Source organism: Phocoena sinus, chromosome 9 (assembly GCF_008692025.1).
Source record: "Phocoena sinus isolate mPhoSin1 chromosome 9, mPhoSin1.pri, whole genome shotgun sequence".
NCBI classification, from domain to species: Eukaryota; Metazoa; Chordata; class Mammalia; order Artiodactyla; family Phocoenidae; genus Phocoena; species Phocoena sinus.
Window position 1 is genome coordinate 92539165 of NC_045771.1, and position 12357 is coordinate 92551521.

Here is a 12357-nt window from a genome sequence, read left to right on the forward strand (position 1 = left end):
ACATTTTTTTCCTTGTAATTCATTTCTAATCTCTTAGCGTTTTGGTCAGAAAAGATGCTTGATGTGATTTCAATTTTCTTAAACTTACTGAGGCTTGATTTGTGACACAAGATGTGATCTATTCTGGAGAATGTTCTATGTGCACTTGAGAAGAAAGTGTAATCTGCTGTTTTTGGATGGAATGTCCTATAAATATCAATTTAATCTATCTGGTCTATTGTGTCATTTAAAGCTTGTGTTTTCCTATTTGTTTTCATTTTGGATGATCTGTCCATTGGTGAAAGTGAGGTGTTAAAGTCTCCTACTATTATTGTGTTACTGTCGATTTCCTCTTTTATAGCTGTTAGCAGTTGTCTTATGTATTGAGGTGCTCCTATGTTGGGTGCATATATATTTATAATTGTTTTATCTTCTTCTTGGATTGATCCCTTGATCATTATTAGTGTCCTTCCTTGATCATCATTAGTGTCCTTCCTTGTCTCTTGAAACATTCTTTATGTCAAAGTCTATTTTGTCTGATATGAGTATAGCTACTCCAGCTTTCTTTTGATTTCCATTTGCATGGAATATCTGTTTCCATCCCCTCACTTTCAGTCTGTATGTGTCCCTAGGTCTGAAGTGTGTCTCTTCTAGACAGCATATAGGTGGGTCTTCTTTTTGTATCCATTCAGCAAGCCTGTGTCTTTTGTTTGGAGCATTTAATCCATTCACGTTTAAGGTAATTATCTATATGTATGTTCCTATGACCATTTTCTTAATTGTTCTGGGTTTGTTTTTGTAGGTCCTTTTCTTCTCTTGTGTTTCCCACTCAGAGAAGTTCCTTTAGCATTTCTTGTAGAGCTGGTTTGGTGGTGCTGAATTCTCTTAGCTTTTGCTTGTCTGTAAAGCTTTTTATTTCTCCATCAAATCTGAATGAGATCCTTGCCGGGTAGAGTAATCTTGGTTGTAGGTTCTTCCCTTTCATCACTTTAAGTATATCATGCCACTCCCTTCTGGCTTGTAGAGTTTCTACTGAGAAACCAACTGTAAACCTTATGGGAGTACCCATGTATGTTAAGTCATTTTTCCCTTGCTGCTTTCAATAATTTTTCTTTGTCTTTAATTTATGTCAGTTTGATTACTATGTGTCTCTGTGTGTTTCTCCTTGGGTTTATCCTGCCTGGGACTATGTACTTCCTGGGCTTGGGTGGCTATTTCCTTTCCCATGTTAGGTAAGTTTTCCACTATAATCTCTTCAAATATTTTCTCTGGTCCTTTCTCTCTCTCTTCTCCTTCTGGATCCCCTATAATGCGAATGTTGTTACGTTTAATGTTGTCCCAGAGGTCTCTTAGGCTGTCTGCATTCCTTTTCATTCTTTTTTCTTGATTCTGTTCTGCAGCAGTGAATTCCACCATTCTGTCTTCCAGGTCACTTATCCATTCTTCTGCCTCAGTTATTCTGCTATTGATTCCTGCTAGTGTAGATTTCATTTCCGTTATTGTATTGTTCATCTCTGTTTGTTCTTTAATTCTTCTAGGTCTTTGTTAAACATTTCTTGCATCTTCTTGATCTTTGCCTCCACTGTTTTTCCAAGGTCCTGGATCATCTTCACTATCATTATTCTGAATTCTTTTTTGGAAGGTTGCCTATCTCCACTTCATTTAGTTGTTTTTCTGGGGTTTTATCTTGTTCCTTCATCTGGTACATAGCCCTCTGCCTTTTCATCTTGTCTATCCTTTTGTGTATGTGGTTTTTGTTCTACAGGCTGCAGGATTGTAGTTCTTCTTGATTCTAATGTGTGCCGTCTGGTGGATGAGGCTATCTAAGAGGCCTGTGTAAGTTTCCTGATGGGAGGGACTGGTGGTGGGTAGAGCTGACTGTTTCTTTGGTCGCCAGAGCTCAGTAAAACTTTAATCTGCTTGCCTGCTGATGAGTGGGTCTGCATTCCCTCCCTGTTGATTGTTTGGCCTGAGGCAACCCAGCACTGGAGCCTACCTGGGCTCTTTGGTGGGGCTAATGACAGACTCTGGGAGGGCTCACGCCTAGGAGTACTTCCCAGAACTTCTGCTGCCAGTGTTCTTGTCCCCACGGTGAGCCACAGCCACCACCCACCCCCCGCCTCTGCAGGAGACCCTCCAACACTAGCAGGTAGGTCTGGTTCAGTCTCCCCTGGGGTCACTGCTCCTTCCCCTGGGTCCCAATGCACACACTACTTTGTGTGTGCCCTCCAAGAATGGAGTCTCTGTTTCCCCCAGTCCTGTCGAAGTCCTGCAATCAAATCCCGCTAGCCTTCAAAGTCTGATTTTCCAGGAATTCCTCCTCCCATTGCGAGACCCCCAAGTTGGGAAGCCTGACATGGGGCTCAGAACCTTCACTCCAGTGGGTGGACTTCTGTGGTATAGGTGTTCTCCAGTCTGTGAGTCACCCACCCAGCAGTTATGGGATTTGATTTTGCTGTGATTGCGCCCCTCCTACCGTCTCATTGTGGCTTTTCCTTTGTCTTTGGATGTGGGGTATCTTTTTTGGTGAGTTCCAGCGTCTCCCTTTCGATGATTGTCCAGCAGCTAGTTGTGATTCTGGTGTTCTCACTAGAGCGAGTGAGAGCACGTCCTTCTATTCCGCCATCTTGCTTCCTACCTCAGTAGCATCTTATACTCAAAAAACAGTAGTATGATTTTTAATCATGGTTATGTCATACAGTGGAGTCTTTTATTTTTTACAAAAGCTTATGCAGCACTCAAATATATTAATCAGGTGGACCCTCTCTGGATGCAGAGAATGTTGGGTGCCCAGAGCTCCACCCATTAGGTGGCCCGTTTATTCCCTGTGACTGTCTTTAAGGAAGATCCTTAGAGCCACAGAACACAGCAGAAGTCCACAGTAGCAGCGACCCTCAGCGACACCTTCTGTCTCTGAAGCTGTAGGATCCATGCTTTTGTGTGTGTTTCCTTCATCCCCAATACCACTGGGCCCTCCCACCCGTATTCCTTGATTGTTTGTGCCTGTTCCTCATAATGACCATACATTTTTCTCCTTGGTCAGTCAAGGAAAAATGTGACCCTTGCAGTTCCACGTAGATGTCACTATTAATGAAAAGTAACCCAAATCCTCACTAACTTCAGGGACAAGCTTAGATTGTTACCGAACTCAGGTCTGGCTGTTCACCACTCAGAAAGCAGTACTCGAAAGAGAGACAAATGTTGGTAGAAAGGAAAACTGCTTTTAATCAGAATGCCGGCAATCTGCCAGCAATCAGTGTCCCCCAAATCCATCTCCAAAGATACTGCTCGGCCACGAAAGCTTTTAAAAGGAAAAAGGGAAGTAGTCTCAGTTAATCACTGAGATGGGGGTCAGAGTTGTTGCCATCCCACAATGTGTGCAGGCTTATGTGCAGGCTTGTTGACTTCTTGTGGTCTTTCTCTAGATGCAATCTTATTCACACAGTTTGGGAGCTTACCGAAGGGGAAGCTAGAGAAGAGATCTGGTCGTCTGTTAATTCCTTATTCTTCATTTCTACTTCTTTGATCGATGGAAAGAACCAACACGTTAGGCAAGGTATCGTGTGATCAAAAGCTTTGAAAGGTGTGCTTGGGCCAGAGATGTGTAGAGCATGGGGGGTGCCTGGTTTAAGGTTAGTGTCAAGACAAAAGGGGCCTCCTGCAGGGAGCTCTTTCCTGCAAAGAGCTCTTTCCTCCCAAAAGCTGCTTACAAAATGTTAAATTTTATTTAATGATTATTCAGGTAAAGTTCAGAAAAAGCATCACAACTCCAACCCCAGGTATTCATCTGAACAGGGCAGAATTCCTGAATTAATTGTAATTTCCAATTCACCTTCCTTCCTTCTAAACTGCACTTCAAATTGCTTGATAAATCAGAAGTATAATTATGACAGGTTTTCATAATTTGGAATAGGCCCAGAATTACTACTGTATTATCACAAAACTCATTTTCCAGATGTTTTAATGGTACAGAAGTTTATCCTTGCCTATATTTATATCTTGTAAGTCCAATTTAGACCCTTAGGAAGGTAGATTTCTAGATCCATCGTTTAATGTGTCTAGCTCTTTGCTAACACTCACAAGAGTTAAAATTTATGCTGTATATTCTAGTTAGCTACAACTTCTTTATCTCATTGTACAGATAATTAAGGAGCCATTCCATTTAAACATTTGGTTGAACCTAACTGGACTTTTGGTCCCAACCAAATTATGACTAGTACTTACACTTACCTCTTTGTTTAAAGACTCAGACAAAATTTTATTTTGTCTCACAAATGTTAAAATAGCAGTGAAAGGAGGATGTGCTGTAAAATATATTTTTTGGACTGATTATCTTATGCATTTCAGGTGAAAACTTTCTTCAAATTATGCCAACTATTTACATTTTAGTCCCACATATATTTTTATTCAATTTCGCCTGCATAACTACCCTTTTCTTTTCCCAATTTAACCAAGTCTAAAAATACAAACTTCTAACTCTATTAATAACGCATCACTAATGTATCCCAAAATACTGCGTAGGAGGCAAGAGATTTGTTTTAATACGTGAGCCATTGGCCACTAAGGAAAACAATAACAATGTATTCAGTTGCCTAATAACTTTAAGGTACTTCAACACCATGTTTGATGTGTTTGTGCAGAACAATGCAAAACAACTTCTATGCCTCAAAACAAAATGCTTGAACATCACTTAATAGCTTACAAGCCAACTAAGAGGTCAGGGAGCAAAACAAAATAGAAATTCTAATTAACCACAACTCTTTCTGAAGAAAGGGACAAGTCCCTGCAAATATTTTAAGCTATTTTCTATCCACAAATAAGCTATAAAAATTCCATGTACAGTGTGGGAAACAACACATTTGTCTGGGCTACTGAGAGCATCCTCTTAATTGCTTATATATCTAGACTATGTTATTGGGGAGTTTTCCAGCTTGGACAAACCCCAGCTTTGTAACATTGATCTACTTGAAAACCTTTTAACAAATGCTTAATTTTATCATATGTTGGCCCGAGATTTTTTTTGGTTCGAGGAACTTATTTTTTTATTAAATGTGTCCATATTTATATTTTACATGAATGTAGCTATTCACATGTGCCTACATTTGGCTGCATGGCTGCTACCCTACCTTCACCCCATCTTTTGCCACCCCTACACATCTCTCTCCAAACTGCTCCTGGAACTGTGTGACATATGCCGCTGACCTAGTAGAGGTATTACCTTGGACCATAAGATTCCCCACGACAGTGTTCCTCCACTCCAAGCCCGCACTTCAACCAAAGCCCCTGGCGAATGAAGCCAACCCAGGTTCCTGGTATGATTTTATGTACAAGAAGTCTGGACTAAGCACTGTGTCCTCCCAAACATCTGCCTACTTCCCTGCAGTATAGCCTCTTTCCTCTCCAGAGACCACACAACCTTCTACCTGTTCTTGTTACCAACTCCAGGTTCATACTTCTCACTGCATGACAGGCCAATAAATCAAGACACGAGTCATTGGGCAAGGAATAGAGACTTTATTTGGAAAGCCAGCAGACTGAGGTGTCGGACTAGTGTCCCAAAGAACCATCTTGCGCAGGTTTGGATGTTAGTTTCTTTTATAGAACAAAGAGGGGAAGGTGAGGAGGTAAAGTGAAGAAGACAATAAGTTGTTGCAAATGTTTCCTGGTTCCGGCCAGACTCCAGAGGGGATGTGTTAATTACTTCTTTCGTGAAGCCATTTACAGGTGTGCCCGGTCAGGATGTTTCCTGTGAGCTAAACAAAGGCATTTTAGCTTAACGCTGAGGTAGGGGAGGCAGGGTTCTCGGGGATGGGCCATTATGTGTACTTTCCCTTTAGTAATAAACTTCTAGCAAAAGCAATAGAATACAAAGGTTAAAGTAAAAGAAGTAGATCCAATATGGAGTCAGATTTGTTCCTCCCTATTACATTCTCACATCTAAAATTACCTCACTCTCTTCACCTCTCTTCTCTAAGACCCCCAACAGGCTGCTGCCTAGAGCCACCTCCAAGGAATCAAGCAAGTTGGATGGTGGTGGTGGTAATATTTCCTATTAGTATTGCTTTCTGTGTTTCTGCTGTAGTTCAGCATTATTGGGCTTAGAGAGGCTTTGGTAAGCTACTCTAGGACAGAATCTGTCATGGATTGAATTGTGTCCCTGTGATATTGTGATTTATGATAAGAAATATTATGCTTGGTGTTTGTCCCTGTTCTTGCACAAAGCTCCCCAAACCCTTGAAATTTCCCAAGTGATTAGAGCAATACAGGTATTTTTTGTTATTCTTAAGAAAGCCCCTTTTGGGCTTCCCTGGTGGCACAGTAGTTAAGAATCCGCTTGCCAATGCTGGGGACACGGGTTCAAGCCCTGGTCCGGGAAGAGCCCACATGCCTCAGAGCAACCAAGCCCATGCACCACAACTACTAAGCCTGCGCTCTAAAGCCCGTGAACCACAACTACTGAACCCACATGCCACAACTACTGAAGCCCATGCACCTAGAGTCCATGCTCCACAACAAGGGAAGCCACCACAATAAGAAGCCTGTGCACCACAACGAAGAGTAGCCCCCACTCGCCGCAACTAAAGGAAGTCCATGCGCAGCAACGAAGACCCAGCACAGCCAAAAATAAATAAATTTATTTAAAAAAAAGAAAAAAAGCCCCTTTCAATCACACCTGAGTGTATGTTAATGAGGTAACTCTTAGAAAGGTCCTAACGATGGGGGCTTGTTGCCAGGAGAACCAACCTGGTGATTAGAGGGTTGGAACTTTCAGCCCCACCCTCATTGCATCCCCCTACCCCCCCTACCTTCTTCCACCCCCGACCTCTGGGGAGAGGAGACAGGCCAATGATTGAATCAACCATGCCTATGTAATGAAGCCGCCATAAAAACAAAAAGGGTAAGATTCAGAGAGCTTCCAGGTTGGTAAACACATGGTGGTGCAGAGAGAATGGGGCCTGGAGGGGGCTTAGAAGCTCCACACATGTCTTGCCCTATGCATCTCTTCCATCTGGCGATTCCTGAGTTATACCCTTATAATAAACCAGTAATCTAGTAAGTAAACTGTTTCTCTGAGTTCTGTGAGCCACTCCAGTAAATTAAATCCTAGGAGGGGGTCACACGAACCTCCAATTTACAGCCAGTTGGTAAGAAGCACAGGTGACAACCTGAACTTGCCATTGGCATCTGTAGTGGAGGGTGGGATTGAGCCCTTAAACTATGGGATCTGACACTAACTCCAGGTAGTGTCAGGACTGAACAGAATTGTAGAACCCCCAGCTGGTGTTGCAGAATTGCTTGGTGTGGGGAAACCCGGCAGCTCCCCCCAGCATTTGGTGGCCAGAAGTTTTGCAAGTAGAAAAGAAATACCTAGGAGGAGTTTGTTCTTTACAGTCTCCACAAGAGATCATTGAAGTCCTAACTCCTGGTACCTGTGAATTTAATCTTATTTGGAAATAGGATCTTTACAGATATAATTAAGATGTAAATTAAGATGAGGTCACAGTGCAGTAGGGCAAGTCCTTAATCCAATAGAACTGGTTTCTTTATTTTTTTTTTTAAAAAAGAAGAGACTTGGAAACAGACACACACAGAGGAGAATGCATGTGAAGACAGACGCAGAGGGCAGAGGGCCGTGTAGTGATGGAGGCACGGATGGCTGCGCCACCGGAGCACCTCCAGCAACTCCAGAAGCTTGGAGAGTGAGCACGGCCCCGCTGACACCTGGATCACAGACTACCGCCTCCAGAACAGAGGTTATACATTTCTGTTGTTTTAAGCCACCCAGTTTTTGTTACTTTCTTATAGCAGGCCTAGGAAACTGATGCAGAATCCAACCTCCTTCTTCAAAACAGCATGCATCTTGGAATAATTTATCTCCCAATCCAAATAACTGACAAACAGATTTCTGACAAACAGATTTCTGAAAACAAGATTTTCATTAGTTGGAACAGCCCGTGCTCATCTGTTGCTTTCTTTTGAAACAATGTATTTTTGTAAGTGCGTGATTTGCCCTTCTTTTCCTTCTTAATTTAATGAAAAAAGCAGTAGCTTTTGAGCAAGCCTCTTGCAGGTTGGGTTCTAAGGAAGCAGAGGCTGAGTTTGGGGTGCAAGTTGATTAGAGATCGCTGAACCTGTGAAAGGCAGGGGGAGGAAGCAGGATTGGCAGAGGAGGAAGCTGGACTCACAGGCAGGTCTGGGCTCTGTAGGGAGCAGTGCCCATAGAATGTCCCCATCCAGCTCACAGGAGCTGGGCCATTACCCCTCTGCCCACCAGCCACTGGAGGCCGGTGGCCCTAGGAGGCGTGTGAACTGGGGTCAGGCAGCTTTCTGCCAGGGGAGTCCACTCTGCAGGCCCTGGCAGGAGGCTGCCTGGGGACCACACTCCCTCAGAGGTGAGCAGCAAGCCCCTTTTTTTTTTTTTTGGCCACACAGCGCAGCATCTGGGATCTTAGTTCCCTGACCAGGGATCAAACCCACGACCCCTGCATTAGAAGCGCAGAGTCTTAACCACTGTACCACCAGGAAGGTCTCAGCAAGCCCTTCTTGGATGGAGGTCTGGGCAGTGGGCCAGGCCATCCCCTACTCAGTAGTTCAGATGAAGAGCTCCTAGAACACGGTAGACACGTGTTCTTTGGTCCCCTCTAAACATCTGCTGTTTCTTCACCCTCCCATGTTATCCTGCCTCCTACCTACACTGAGATGTTTCTGAGATTAATACTAAGTCGATCATCCTCCACAAGGTGCAGACTTTTACATTTAAACATGGTCCATTTGCCCCTTATGAAGTTAGTTTAGTCATCTGTGTTGTCAGGGCTCTCCATTCTATAGCTACTATTTTTCCTTTTTTTTTTTTTAATTTTTTAAAATAATAATTTATTTATTTATGGCTGTGTTGGGTCTTCGTTTCTGTGTGAGGGCCTTCCCCAGTTGTGGCAAGTGGGGGCCACTCTTCATCGTGGTGCGCAGGCCTCTCACTGTCGCGGCCTCTCTTGTTGCGGAGCACAGGCTCCAGATGCGCAGGCTCAGTAATTGTGGCTCACGGGCCCAGTTGCTCCGCAGCATGTGGGATCCTCCCAGACCAGGGCTCGAACCCGTGTCCCCTGCATTGGCAGGCGGATTCTCAGCCATTTTTAATAAATAAGAAACTTGTAGGTGGACACTCTGAAACTACGTAAATACTGTTTCTTGCCAAAATCTCCCTCCCCCAATTCAGCATGCATAATGGTTCTTGCCTAAATCTGTTTTTACCAAGATGGTTTTTAAATGGCGCTTTTCTACTTCCGTCAGTGCTACTATGTTAATCAGAACTCCACTGTATGCAAGAGCTTTGCCTTTCTTTCCATATATCTACTAACTTATTATCTATTGTCAATATGGACTCATGGATTCTTATTTTATTCATTCTGTTCTTGTTCTTATGTACCTTGCTGCTCAAAGTACCCCAGACTTGGCCAGTGAAAGCCCCTTCATTTTTTAATATATCCTCATCATTTTCTGAGCACTTCCTTATTTTCTGGCACAGTAACATATTCCAGGCTCATCTTGATTTTCTCTGCCCCAGCCTTTGAATAAGCCATTTCTCCATGAGCCCCTGGTTCATTTTTGTGGAGAATTGTATTTAGAAACGAAGGTGTGGGTTCAGGCTTTGCTCGTTGCAAATGAGTGACTGAGCGTCATTGAAATAATAAACTTATATGGATACCTCTAATTAGAATCCGACCTAGGATCTTGCTTGCTTTTCCCCATTCCATACTCATATCTCTCATCTTATATATTTCCCTGGCTCTCAAGAACCTTACTATAGTCACTCATTTGCGCAATTCTGCAATACCCACAAAATGGTTTCATAATACTGATACCACTGCAATAAACCTATTGAGAAGAGTTCAAGGTTAACCTTTTTTTTTCTTTGGACTGAAGTCAAAATACTATCTTCAATATTTTCTTGCGGTACTGGCATAAAGACAGACCAATGGAATAGAATAGAGAGGTCCCAAAATCAACCTTCACATATATGGTTGAATGATTCTCAACAAAAGTGCCAAGGCCTTTCAAAAAGAAAGGACAGTCTTTTTTTTTTTTTTTTGCGGTACGCGGGCCTCTCACTGTTGTGGCCTCTCCCGTTGCGGAGCACAGGCTCCGGACGCGCAGGCTCAGCGGCCATGGCTGACGGGCCCAGCTGCTCCGAGGCATGTGGGATCTTCCCCGGATCGGGCACGAACCCGTGTCCCCTGCATCAGCAGGCGGACTCTCAACCACTGTGCCACCAGGGAAGCCCAAGGACAGTCTTTTTAACAAATGGTGCTGGGAAAACTGGGTATTGATATGTAGATAAATGAAGTTGAACTCTTACTTATACAAGGTACAAAAATTAACTCAAAATGGATTAAAGACCTAAATGCAAGGCCTAAAATTATAACACTCTTAGAAGAAAACATAAAAGGAAAGCATGATATTGCATTAGGCAATGATTTGTTGGATATCTCACCAAAAACATGGACAACAAAAGAAAAACAGATAAATTGGACTACGTCAAAATTACATGCTTCTGTTTATCAAAGGAAATAATCAGCAGAGTGAAAAGACAAACCATGGAATCAGAGAAGCTATTTGCTCACCATATATCTGATAAAGGGTTAATATCCAGAACATATAAAGAACTCCTAAAACTCAACAACAAAAACCAAACAACCTGATTTAAAAATGGACAAAGGGCATGGATAGACATTTCTCCAAACGAGATAATCAAATGGCCAATAAGCACATGAAAAGATGTTCAACATCACTCATCATCAGGAAAATCAAAATTAAAATCACAATGAGATACCACCTTATACCCATTAGAATAGCTACTATCAAACCCAGAAAATAACATGTTGGTGAGGATGTAGTAAAATTGGAATACCTGTGCACTCTTGGTGAGAATATAAAATGGTGTAGCCACTATGGAAAACAACATTGCAATTCCTGAAAAAAGTAAAATAGGACTTTCGTATGACAGCAGTACCATTTCTGGATATATACCCCTCCAAAAATTAAAGCAAGGTCTCAAAGAAATATTTGTACACCTACAATCATAGCAGCATTATTCATAATCGTCAAAGGTAGAAGCAACTCTGGTGTCCATCGACTGGGTAATGGATAAACAAATGTGATATATTCATACAGCCTTAAAAGGAAGGAAATCTTGACACATGCTACAACATGGAAGAACCTTGAGGACATGATGCCATATAAAGCAAGCCAATCATAAAAGGTCAAATATTGTATGATTCCATTTATATGAATTACCTGGAGTAGGCAAAGTCATAGACACAGAAAGTAGAATGGTAGTTACCCAGGACTGGTGGCAATGGGGAGTTGTTATTTAATGGGTTTGGAGTTTCAGTTTTACAAGATGAAGAGACATCTGGAAATGGATGGTGGTGATGATTGCCCAGCAATATGAATGTACTTAATGCCACAGAACTACACACTTAAAAATTGTTAAAATGGTCAATTGTATGTTATGTATATTTTACCATAATAAAAAAAAAATGAGAAACTTCCTGAGGCAGATCACTTTATTCACTGGAAACAGGTTTGTTACTGTTTTCATTTAGTTTAAGATTTTCCCCATCCTTATTAACTTATTTTATTGGATATGTAGAACATTAATATGAATCCAAAAGTCAAAACTGTATAGAAATGTACACTCAGGGAAGTGTCACTCCTTCTCCTATACCTTCAACCATCCCTTCATCTCCATTCCTTGTGGGTAACCAATTTTATTACTTTTTGTATTATCAGTCTTGTATTACTTTTTGCAAAGTTATACAAATACGTGCATGTTTTCTTATTTTCTCTTCTTTTTTACAAAAAAAACCCTAGCATACTATGTATATTCTTTTGCATTTTTTATTTAAAATATGTTCTGGAAATTACTCTCTTTCAGTTTATAAAGATTTCTCTATTTTTTTTTTTACCAGTTTCCAGTACTTCAGAGTGTGTATTTATCATAGTGTATTCAACCAACAATCATCGTTCTTATTTATCTTGAAGCTGAAATTATCCCAGATATAGCCAGTGAAAGCAATCTTCTGTTTGTACATTTAAGTAGTTTACAATATTTTACAATTATAAATAATGCTGTATGAATAATTTTTGCATATGTATTTTCATATTGTTACAACTATATCCTCGGGATAAATTCCTGATAAATCTGTAGGTCAGATAATACCTGTGTAAGCAGGTTTGTTCAGTATTGTCAAATTCAACTCCAGGGGAGAGTACTATTTTGCATTTTTATCAGCAGTGTATGAAAGTGCTTGTTTCTGCACAATCTGGCTAATTTTGGCAAGCCTTTGGATTTTGTCAATCTGATGTGTGAAAAAAAAA